The sequence below is a fragment of the Anabrus simplex genome, chromosome 1 (genome assembly GCF_040414725.1).
Source record: "Anabrus simplex isolate iqAnaSimp1 chromosome 1, ASM4041472v1, whole genome shotgun sequence".
Lineage (NCBI taxonomy): Eukaryota > Metazoa > Arthropoda > Insecta > Orthoptera > Tettigoniidae > Anabrus > Anabrus simplex.
Window position 1 is genome coordinate 1,448,607,867 of NC_090265.1, and position 10,101 is coordinate 1,448,617,967.

Consider the following 10,101-nt stretch of genomic DNA (forward strand, 5'->3'; position numbering starts at 1 on the left):
TTGGTTTCACTTAAAATCAGACAGCTTTTTGTATCATTCAACAGAAATCACATTTTTTATTAATAGGCCTATCCTTGAAGAGGGGTGATCTCATTTTTAGGGAATACTTTTTTTAGAAGAAATAACTTGATACTAAAACTTAAAATTCTTACAGGTGCTGATTTGATATTTGCTACAAACTTGAAGAGAAATCAGGATTACCATGGTGCTGTGAACAGCGAGAAATTTCAGATGTGGGTGAAGACGCAATTAATCGTAGGATTAAGAAATATAGGACCCTGTGTTATTGTAATGGATAATGCACCATATCACTGTAAGCTTGTTGAGCATCAACCAACAACGAAATGGAGGAAGGATCAATTAGTGGTAATTATATTTAATTGAATATTTCCTTCTACTGAATGATGTTTAATGATGTTACAGAAATATTTTTCCTTTAATTTACAGTCATGGTTAAGGCAGAATGGAGTTTCTCCACCAGAAAATGCTACAAAAGATGAGCTGCAAAGGTTGTGTAATATGAATCGAAGTCACTTAAAGAGGTACAGAAGCACGTAAACATAAGTTTAGATAATGTTGTTTACACTCGTGTATTTGACTTTCATGTATGCATAACAATATTTCTCTGTTTCTTTAAAACCAGGTACATTGTTGACGAGATGCTGCACAGTGAAGGCCATACTGTCTTACGACTTCCTCCATACCACTCATTTTTCAATGCCATCGAATTTGTATGGTCTGTGGCAAAACAGTATTATAACAAAACAGTGGCTTCAAGACCTGGTCACGGATTGGACAGAGCTACAGCTGTGTGGAAAGAATCTCTTGATCAGGTAGGCCAAGTGGAAATGTTATTTATTGGATATAGGCAAGTGGAGTTTATAATATACTTGTCAGGTTGTGATACTTCAATATATCTTATAGGTGACAGCAGAGATGTGGAGAAATGAAGTGAAACACACTGAGAAGAAGATTGTCGAGTTCTACAATAATGAGGTGAGAGGTCTTCCTGAAGTGGAGGAACTAGTCATTCATCATGGAAGCAGTGAATCAGAGGAGGAAGATGAAGAAGAAGAAGAAGAAGAAAGAAGAGAAGCCGAGGAGTTAGCTGTACCATTGTAAGAGCCATTCCATGAGATTAAGAATGTTATAACTTTGCTGGGAAATAATACATTTCTGATTGCCCCGTCCTTTCTGATATAACGAAGTTACATTTCAAAATTGTGGGAATTGTGTATCTACAAGTTACAGGGCGGTATAGATGTGCAGGTGGGGATCAGTGTCCAATCGGAGTGGAATTATCTAGAACTGCTGTGGCGCAATGTGAGGAGGGGGGGAGAGAGAGAGAGGGAGACAGCACTCTGTCACCAATACACGATGTAAACATTGTACGCCTGTTAAAATACTGACATAACTCAAATTTTATACACTATCTAATGGTTTTCCACAGTTCTCTGAAAGTCACAACTCACATATACTGTATATATATAGAGAGAATTACATATAAAAATACCTGTGTCCACAATAAGTAGCCCACATATTAAATATAAATCAGTTTGCTTTACGTCGCACCAACACAGATAGGTCTTATGGCGACAAAGAGGATAGAAGAGATAGGAAAGGGCTAGAAGTGGGAAGGAAGCGGCCGTGGTCTTAATTAAGGTACAGCACAAGCACGTGTCTGGTGTGAAAATGGGAAACCACCGAAAACCATTTTAACGGCTGCCGACGGTAGGATTTGAACCCACCATTCCCCGAATGCAAGCTCATAGCTACGCGACCCTAAACGCACGGCCAGCTAACTCGGTCATCTTTGAAAATGTCTTTTTCTATCAGCAGAGGCTTTTTTAAAATCGTCATATTTTGTATAGGCTACAGGAGATGTACAGTAGCCCACTGGTTTTCTGATTAAACATCATTTATTTAAGCTATTGCATCAGTCTACTTACATACTCACTGTCCACGTACATCGGTAACCTCGTGATTCGATTATTGAAGTATTGTGCAATGATGCGACATACAAACTAAGAGAATACCGAGTGGTTCTTCCAAATATAAAACAGACAATTTCGAGTGGTCATGAGCATGACTCATAGTCATAGGGTAGGCTAAATAATAATGTTATTGGCTTTATGTCCCACTATCTACTTTTAGGGTTTTTTTGAGACGTCGATGTGCTGCAATTTAGTCCTGCAGGAGCTCTTTTATGTGTCAGTAAATCTACTGACATGAGGCTGAGCACCTTCAAATACCACCGCACTGAGCTCGGCCCTGCCAAGTTGGGTTCAGAAGGCCAGCGCCTCGACCGTCTGAGCCACTCAGCCAGGTGTGGAGGCTAGAGAGCTGAGTTTAAGTAATTGTCGAACGTCAACTAGTTATAAAGATACTGATTGATTAAACTAATACAGTAATTAGAATAACCTAATTGACTCTCTGCTTACAACCTAGGTACTTTGGAATTGTGTTCTATCTTTTTAACACTGCAAATAAATCCATGTATTGTTTAAAACTCCCTGTAAGAAGAGAACAGTGGATGCGAATAGGTATTATTTTCAAATGAGCTGAGCTCGAGAGTCCATTATAGCATACGATTTTTTCAGTGTACCATGACTCTGTATGTATTGCTTCAGAGGAAGTTCGGCTCCCCGCCAATGTCCAGTGTACCGATAATGAACCGTGTGTGTGTTGTGTCTCACTGATCCATGACTGCGTACGATTCTTTCAGTGTGCCATGATTCACTGTGGCTCGCTGCAGCGAAAGCTCGACTCCCCGCCAGTGTCCAGTGTGCCTATAAGGAGCCGTGTGTGTCGTGTGGCTCACTGAGCCGTGATTGTGCATGATTTGTGTGCCGTGAGCTTGCCGTTCCTGTGAATCGATTCACTCGGACACTTGAATGAATCGATACATTGCTTCGAATCATGCACTCAGCAGCCTACACCAGTAGAGGTACATAGTACATTACCATTAAGATAGATAGCATTGCAAAGTAATTCGTCTTTACCATAATAATAATAATAATAATAATAATAATAATAATAATAATAATAATAATAACAAACGTATGGCCTCAGCTACCATGTGCAGACATTTCAAGTTGACGCCATCTGGCTGTCTGCTCGTCAATTTTGACGTTCCGTTATACTCTAGGCCCACTAGATGGCAGACCGAGTAAACCGAAACTCTCTTGGGCGTCTGTGGCTGAGATTTAATGAATTTTGTCGGGTAAACACCAAATGTGTCACCAGAGATCTTTTACATGCCGACATCGTACGACATGAAGTGTCGAATGGACTTTTTTCTGCCCTTCAAAAATCCGACTACCTCTGCCGGGTTTGAACCCGCTATCTTGGGATTCGGAGGCCGTCACTCTACCACTGATCCACAGAGGCAGATGTCTTTACCATGAAATACATCGTCGTCGTACATGACTGAATTACTATCAATATATCTTAGAGAAACTGTAATGTACATGAAACCGAAATTGAGTTTAATTTCCACGATACATTCTTCCTATATAAAGGAGACCATGTAGCTTATCCACCTTCATTTCAGCCACATAAATATTCAGCAAAAATTGCAAAATCACATTAAAGGACAAATACAATGTTTTAAGTAGAAATAGTCTGGAACATAGATTAGTGAGGTTGGACATCCTGCCCGTCATCATTCAGGAGTCGCTGTTGAACATACTGTACTTGTCAAAACTAGTAAGTTTCTATTTTACACAATAATAGTGAAATGTTGATGAAGACGACATACACCCAGCCCCCGTGCCAGAGAAATTAACCAACGGTGGTTCAAATTCCCCACCCTGTCGAGAATCAAACCCACACCCTGTGACCAAAGGCCAGCACGCTAACCATTTAGCCATGGGGCCAGACAATAATAGTGAAAAAGCATGTTCACTGCAGCTATTGTTGACTGGATATTTCTTCTCTTTAAAGAACAGTGAGTACCACGAATTAATATCCTGTTTTGTTGATTCCTGTAAACTTTGTATGTACGGTTTTGGTTCGCCAGTTCCTAGCGTATCTACTAGGAACTTTGTAGACCAATGGATTCAGTTTTATGTTTATTGCCTTCAGTCGTCACGACAGTTTTTTCAATGACAACAGTCGCTCAATTACAAATCCTGTCGAACCTAACCTAACCCTGCGACAATCAGTGGTTTTCGATGGATCACTACCTAACCGGTCATTATAATTTGTTTTCGGTGGATCACAACCAAACCTGTCCCTATCAGTGGTTTTCGGAAGAATACAGTGGTTTTGTCACAAGTCAATACAGACTCTTGAATCAATGTGTGAAAATGGGAAAGTGTAGAAAACCCTCTTCAGGAATGCCAATCTCTAAGTCCATAGTCTTTTTAGCGTTGTCACACAGCTGAAATTCACTTTAGAAGTAATTGTAAAAAGTCGTATATAGGCTCTACAGATACATAGTACATTACCAATTCCATCTCGATTGCTATGATACGTACACTGCATAGCGGTTTTGCTCTATAGATAAATCATATTATAGTGAAAAAAATTTGTTTAAAAAAAATATCTGTCTGGCATGAAGGTCCAGAAGGAAAATACTTTCATTGGAATTCTTATTTATGTGCTCACCACCCTAGTAGGTTTAAATAAACCTTATAAATACGTTGTAAGACCCATTCTCGAATATGGATCTGCATGTTGGTTTAATAAATTCCCTAGAGAAAGTTCAAAGAAGAGCTATGCGTTTCGTAACTGGGAATAGAAGGAATACCATTAATTGGGAAAGTCTTGAATCTAGAAGAACTAGAGCTCGCCTGTGTGGTCTTTATAAGAGCTATACGGGAAGGGCTGCTTGGAGTTGTATTAGGAATAGGTTATAACCTCCCTCATACTTATCGAGAAATTATCATAAGCATAAAATTAGGGCCAGAAACCAGCATACGGATGTGGGCAAGTTTTCCTTCGTCAACAGGACCATAAGGGATTGGAATAAATTACCTGCGGCAGTCTTTGATAGATTCCCTTCTGGTATCAAGTCATTTAAGAAGACCATTTGTGTAAAATGAAAAGTAAAAGTTGTAAATTACGGGCACTGAATTTGTGATTTTCTGCTTGGTTTCGATTGTGAAACTGGGAGGCTTTTTCTTGTGGTATTCTCTTTCCAGGGAAGTGCTTGCTGTACTCATGTTTTTGTAATTGTTGTTGTTCTTGGTTAATTAACAATGTTTTTAACTTTATTTTATCATCACTTGTAACATTAAGCTAGTAGTAAGCTCAATCTGTAGTTTTGTAAGCCACAGTGGAAAGTATTGGAAATAATTAAATTGTGTATGAAACTGTACATGATGCTGGATTTAGAATGACTAGTAGTATTTCTTGTAATATTTTTTTTTCCATGGAATTCCTTTTTGTACTTGAGTTGTTGTAGTTGTTGGGTAGTATGATTTAACTTTATTATCACTTGTAGTGTTAAGCTAGTAGTAAGTTCAATCTATAGTATTGTAATTTGTAGTGTTAAGTACTGGAAATACTTAAGTTGTGTGTGAATGTGCATATAATGACACTGGATTTAGAAAGTTAAATTAGTAGTATTTCTTGCTTGTTGTAATGTTGTTGTTGTTGTAGGGTAATTACGGTTTAACTTCACTTTATTATCACTTATAATGTTAAGCTAGTAGTAAGGTCAACCTATAATATTGTAAGCCAAATTGTTAAGCACTGTAAATACTTAAGTTGTGTGTGAATTTGTATATGATGTTGCTCGATTTAGAATATTAAACTAGCAGTAATTCTTGTTATATTTTCCTTCCATATATCTGCTTCTTGTACTCTTGTTGTTTGTTTGTTTGTTTGTTTGTTGTAGTTGGGTAATTATGTTAACTTTATTATCACATTACTGTAAGTGACCGTTGCCACCGGGGTATTTCCCATTTGCAATTTATTAATAATAATAATAATAATAATAATAATAATAATAATAATAATAATAATAATAATAATAATAATAATGAGTGACAGGGGTTTAACGTAATTTGGAAGGAATGTTTTGCGTATGATAAATGAGTACCAGTTAACTATTGGGGGCAAAGGCGGTCATGCGTTGAGCTAACCACTCCACCCCACCCCACCAAGTGCCAACGTCATGGATAGTGGAAGCCTTCACCTTCCCCCCTTCCAATGGCTTTCATGGTTTGTACGGAGATGACTTTGCTTTTTAAATATTAGTATTCATGTTTATTATGTTTGTTTATTCATACCCCTGCTTTGTAATTCAGTGACCATGGAATGGCTCTAAATGTTGTAAATTATATTTATATTTACTTGTATTTATTTCCTTTTTCCTTATTGCACACGTTTGTTGTTGTTATTATTATTACTACTACATATCGCTTAACATGTAAATAAACTAATATTTAATGCAGTAAATAATGCTTATCTCTTCGGATTCATTTCTTCGTTGCATATTCGTTTTGCTATGACAACATGACTTCTTTATGATATAAATAAATATAAAATAAATGTATTTCTTCCCAAACATATTTGTTATACGTGCACCAATCAGAGAACCAACTAGGGAAGTACCTCTTACTAAGGTGCATAATGTTTTTGCATACATGTATAATTGAAGAATTGAAGATCCATATACAGGTAAGTGGGTCGCCCATGTGGTAGGCCTATTACGCGTCATAGGAAACTGAGTGAACTGGCTGTGCAGTTTGATCACATTGCTGTGAGCTTGGTTTCAGGACATGGTGATGTATTCGAACCCCACAGTTGGCAAGTCTGAAGTTTTTTTTTGCCCGTCATTTTCATTTCAGGCTAGTGCTGTGTCTGTACGCTTATTTACATTTTAAATCCTAGCCCTCTTTCCTATCCAATTCTTGCATCACAACCTGTTTTCATGTGATTTAAGCCAATATATTGAACCCGACAGGGGCATGATCCAAGGACCTTGGGTTGATATCGATCTCCGTAATTACGCACGCAATGCTATTAAAGGGAAAGAACGCTGAAAATGATTAATATTCATATTATTAATAGAGGTCATACCAAAACTAATTAATATTCATACCATTGAGATGGATAAATTGTGTATTTTAAAATTATTCTACGAGATTTCTTTGACTGCGACTTATTGCGCAGTATTATCCTTTGTGTAGCGGGGGCCCTGCAGATGAAGCCAAGCCAACTTAGACCCGGGAGGGGTTACGAATGGGGATTCCCTGTGACATCACTCGAGAGAAGACATCCCTCCTCAAGACTCACAGAATGAGGGGAAACTAACTTTTTCGAAACGGAATATAGAAGCCATCTTGGAATCGGACTGGCCAACTTAATTACCTACGAGGTAGAAAATTAATAAAACTCGAATTAGGGGCTCATCTCCCGATTTAAAAGGGATAAATGTTACTGGGACATTTATTTAGAGTGTTTAATGTCCTCTTCCGTGATAACTTTCAGCCGAAGAAAGAATACTGTGTTGTTTCTGCGTGGAAAAGTACTGAGGCCATCTGGTTAGTCTCATGACACGTCCTCGACGGAGGGACTTCACCCCGTGTGGTAGGGGAAGCAGAACATATTTTAATTAATTTAAAGAGATTCACCGAAGGATAATTGAGTGGTTATGTCTCAATCGCACCAACTAGATACTGGTCACCGGTCACCCGCACTATTTTACCTCGAGTACGCCGGGAATAGGCGCTACGCAAATTAGTGGAAGGGGTATCGCTCCCTAGTAAAAACTACTGCAGGAAGGGACAAGAGTGAGTCTGGACTGGTGGCTTACAGACGGCGAAGCTATGTGCATTCGAGCTTCCAGCGATCTTTTGTTTGAGTGAATTTAAATTTAATTTACAAGTGAAATCGCGTACTGTGCGTAAATATTGCAGAGATTGGATAGACGCGATGCTAGTGTCTAAACTTTAAAGATCAGGGACGTGTCGCGAACATTAAATATAATTTGTAATAATATTATTATTATTACTACGGCGCTACTGTGTCGAGTAGTAACAAAGGTACGCGGAATCCGATACTGAACCGCGGATTGCGGAGTGAGGTCCGATATCGTGGCTGGACGTTCACACTGAATGTAACTAAACAAATCTTGGAATAAATAGTGACGTATTGTGAGCCTCAGGAATACTGCCAGCGGTTTCGTCAACCTAGACCAATGGACTCCCGGTTGGAAGGAAGAATGGTGCCTCCAGTAACTGCTTTGGTGCCTATGGGTCAGCACTAAACCAGCAATGGACTTTCTGAGCTGACAACGGGTCATCGAGTGATGGAGATGAGTATCAATCATATTTAATATGACGTAATCAGATTGGGCGGGGAACAGTTATCATTACCTGACGCTATAATGTTAGAGATTGTAACTCTAGATGTAGATGTGCTACCATGATACACGTAGCTTCTATTTACTTTATTTAATTAGTAACACGTCTGAGCAATCAATTGTAAATAAAGGGGTAATACGATAAGTTTGCATGCAGTAGTAGATTGACTTAATCATTTTATTTGGGGAAACTTGTAATTATTGATGCGTCAGGAAACCAATTTTTAGTAATTCAGAGTAATTCAAGTTAGGCTGTAGTTAGTCCAGCGTTGATAATGCATGGCTGGTAAATAGTGTAATTTTATTCCGTGAGCACCCAGAACTACGAGATATGACTTCGGAACTGACACCATAGGCCTCCACTGACATATATTTAGATAGGAAGTGTACGATTTTAATTGGCAGGCTTATCACAATTTAAGTGCAAATTGAGGAATATTTAATTCATAATTGTATTACCGTGTGACGATTTTATCAGAAATCACAATTTAGATATGGATTAATTACACCGTTATTACGAGGAAGTTAATTATGATCACGCAGTATGGTCTAATTTCCAGGTAAGTCATGTAGGGAGATAGTGTAATGATGAACCCAATAATAATAATAATAATAATAATAATAATAATAATAATAATAATAATAATAATAATAATAATAATAATAATAATAATAATAAATTGTAGTTATGGTAATCATGCAAGTATTGGTATCATAGAGACCGGTGTCGCGTCGCGGGATCATGATATTGTAAACGAATGTGTGTGTTGAATTGAAGTGAAGTATTGAGAGCCGATGTAATTTTGTTTAATGAACAATGAAGCTCAGTTTATTAGTGAACGATCCCCGAGATGGGGTGTTTTGTTAAGAAAGGGCGTTATGCCTGTGAAGGCCGAGGCCATTGACCACCCGCCGTGCAGGGGCTGGGGCAGTTGACCTAGTGAGGAGAAGTGTTGTTTTTTTTTTGTATGCTCGTCTGCTCGTATAAGGGGGAGCCTTGAATTAAAGAGAACGAGGGCCGGAAGAATCGCCTAATAATGGAATATTCAACACGCCAGAATGATGTAGTCGCTAATAAATGACACGGCGATTGTTACCAGTACTTGTTAGTTTACTGTCATTACACACTTGAGTATAATGTAGCTTAGGGTTTTCAGAGTCCCACCTCCATCCCAAGGGGTGTCAGTTCAGTTCCCGACAGCGGCATTGGTACCCCAATGCTCAACCGAAGGCTGGATGTCTCACGTGTTTACTGTATATAATTTGTGTTCTCTGAGTGTTTATGTATCTTGTTGTGATTATAATTGAGTTGTCGATGGTGCTGACCATCGGGGTGGTGAATTTTTTACAAGTGAGGGTCGGTTCAAACCCGGGCGTTTGTTCCACATTTTTATGAGTTCCCTCTTGGTACTTCGTTGGGGAATGGTTGTGTGTTTAGTATAGGGATTGCTCAGATTCGTTGCATGCATGTTAATCCTATTGGTCAATGATATCACATAGCCTCAGTGTCTATGATAAGTGTTTTTCCGTTCGAATCTCGTCATAATGGATCGCTCTGCGATAGATAATATTCGGATCCATCACATACGACTAAAAGTCGATAACAAACAACAACAATTGATAATAATCCATGTAATTCATTTGTATATAAATGCGTCATTACCATCATCATCATTAAGGCCTAATAAACCACTTGTATTAATCTAAACTTTAACCCGAATGTGTTCTCATTGTAATTAGGTATGATCCGTCTCCTACCCTGTATGCCTTTAAGCTAAGTCTAG

General features: G+C 38.4%; 1 long non-coding RNA gene across 1 annotated transcript; it reads left to right on the forward strand.

Annotated features, from left to right (window-relative positions):
• The first annotated feature begins 225 nt into the window (after positions 1-225).
• On the forward strand, positions 226-1,287 carry LOC137501957 (uncharacterized). Its single transcript, XR_011018690.1, has 3 exons — positions 226-366; positions 448-542; positions 644-1,287. It is a non-coding gene; the product is annotated as an uncharacterized lncRNA (long non-coding RNA).
• The last annotated feature ends 8,814 nt before the right edge of the window (positions 1,288-10,101 follow it).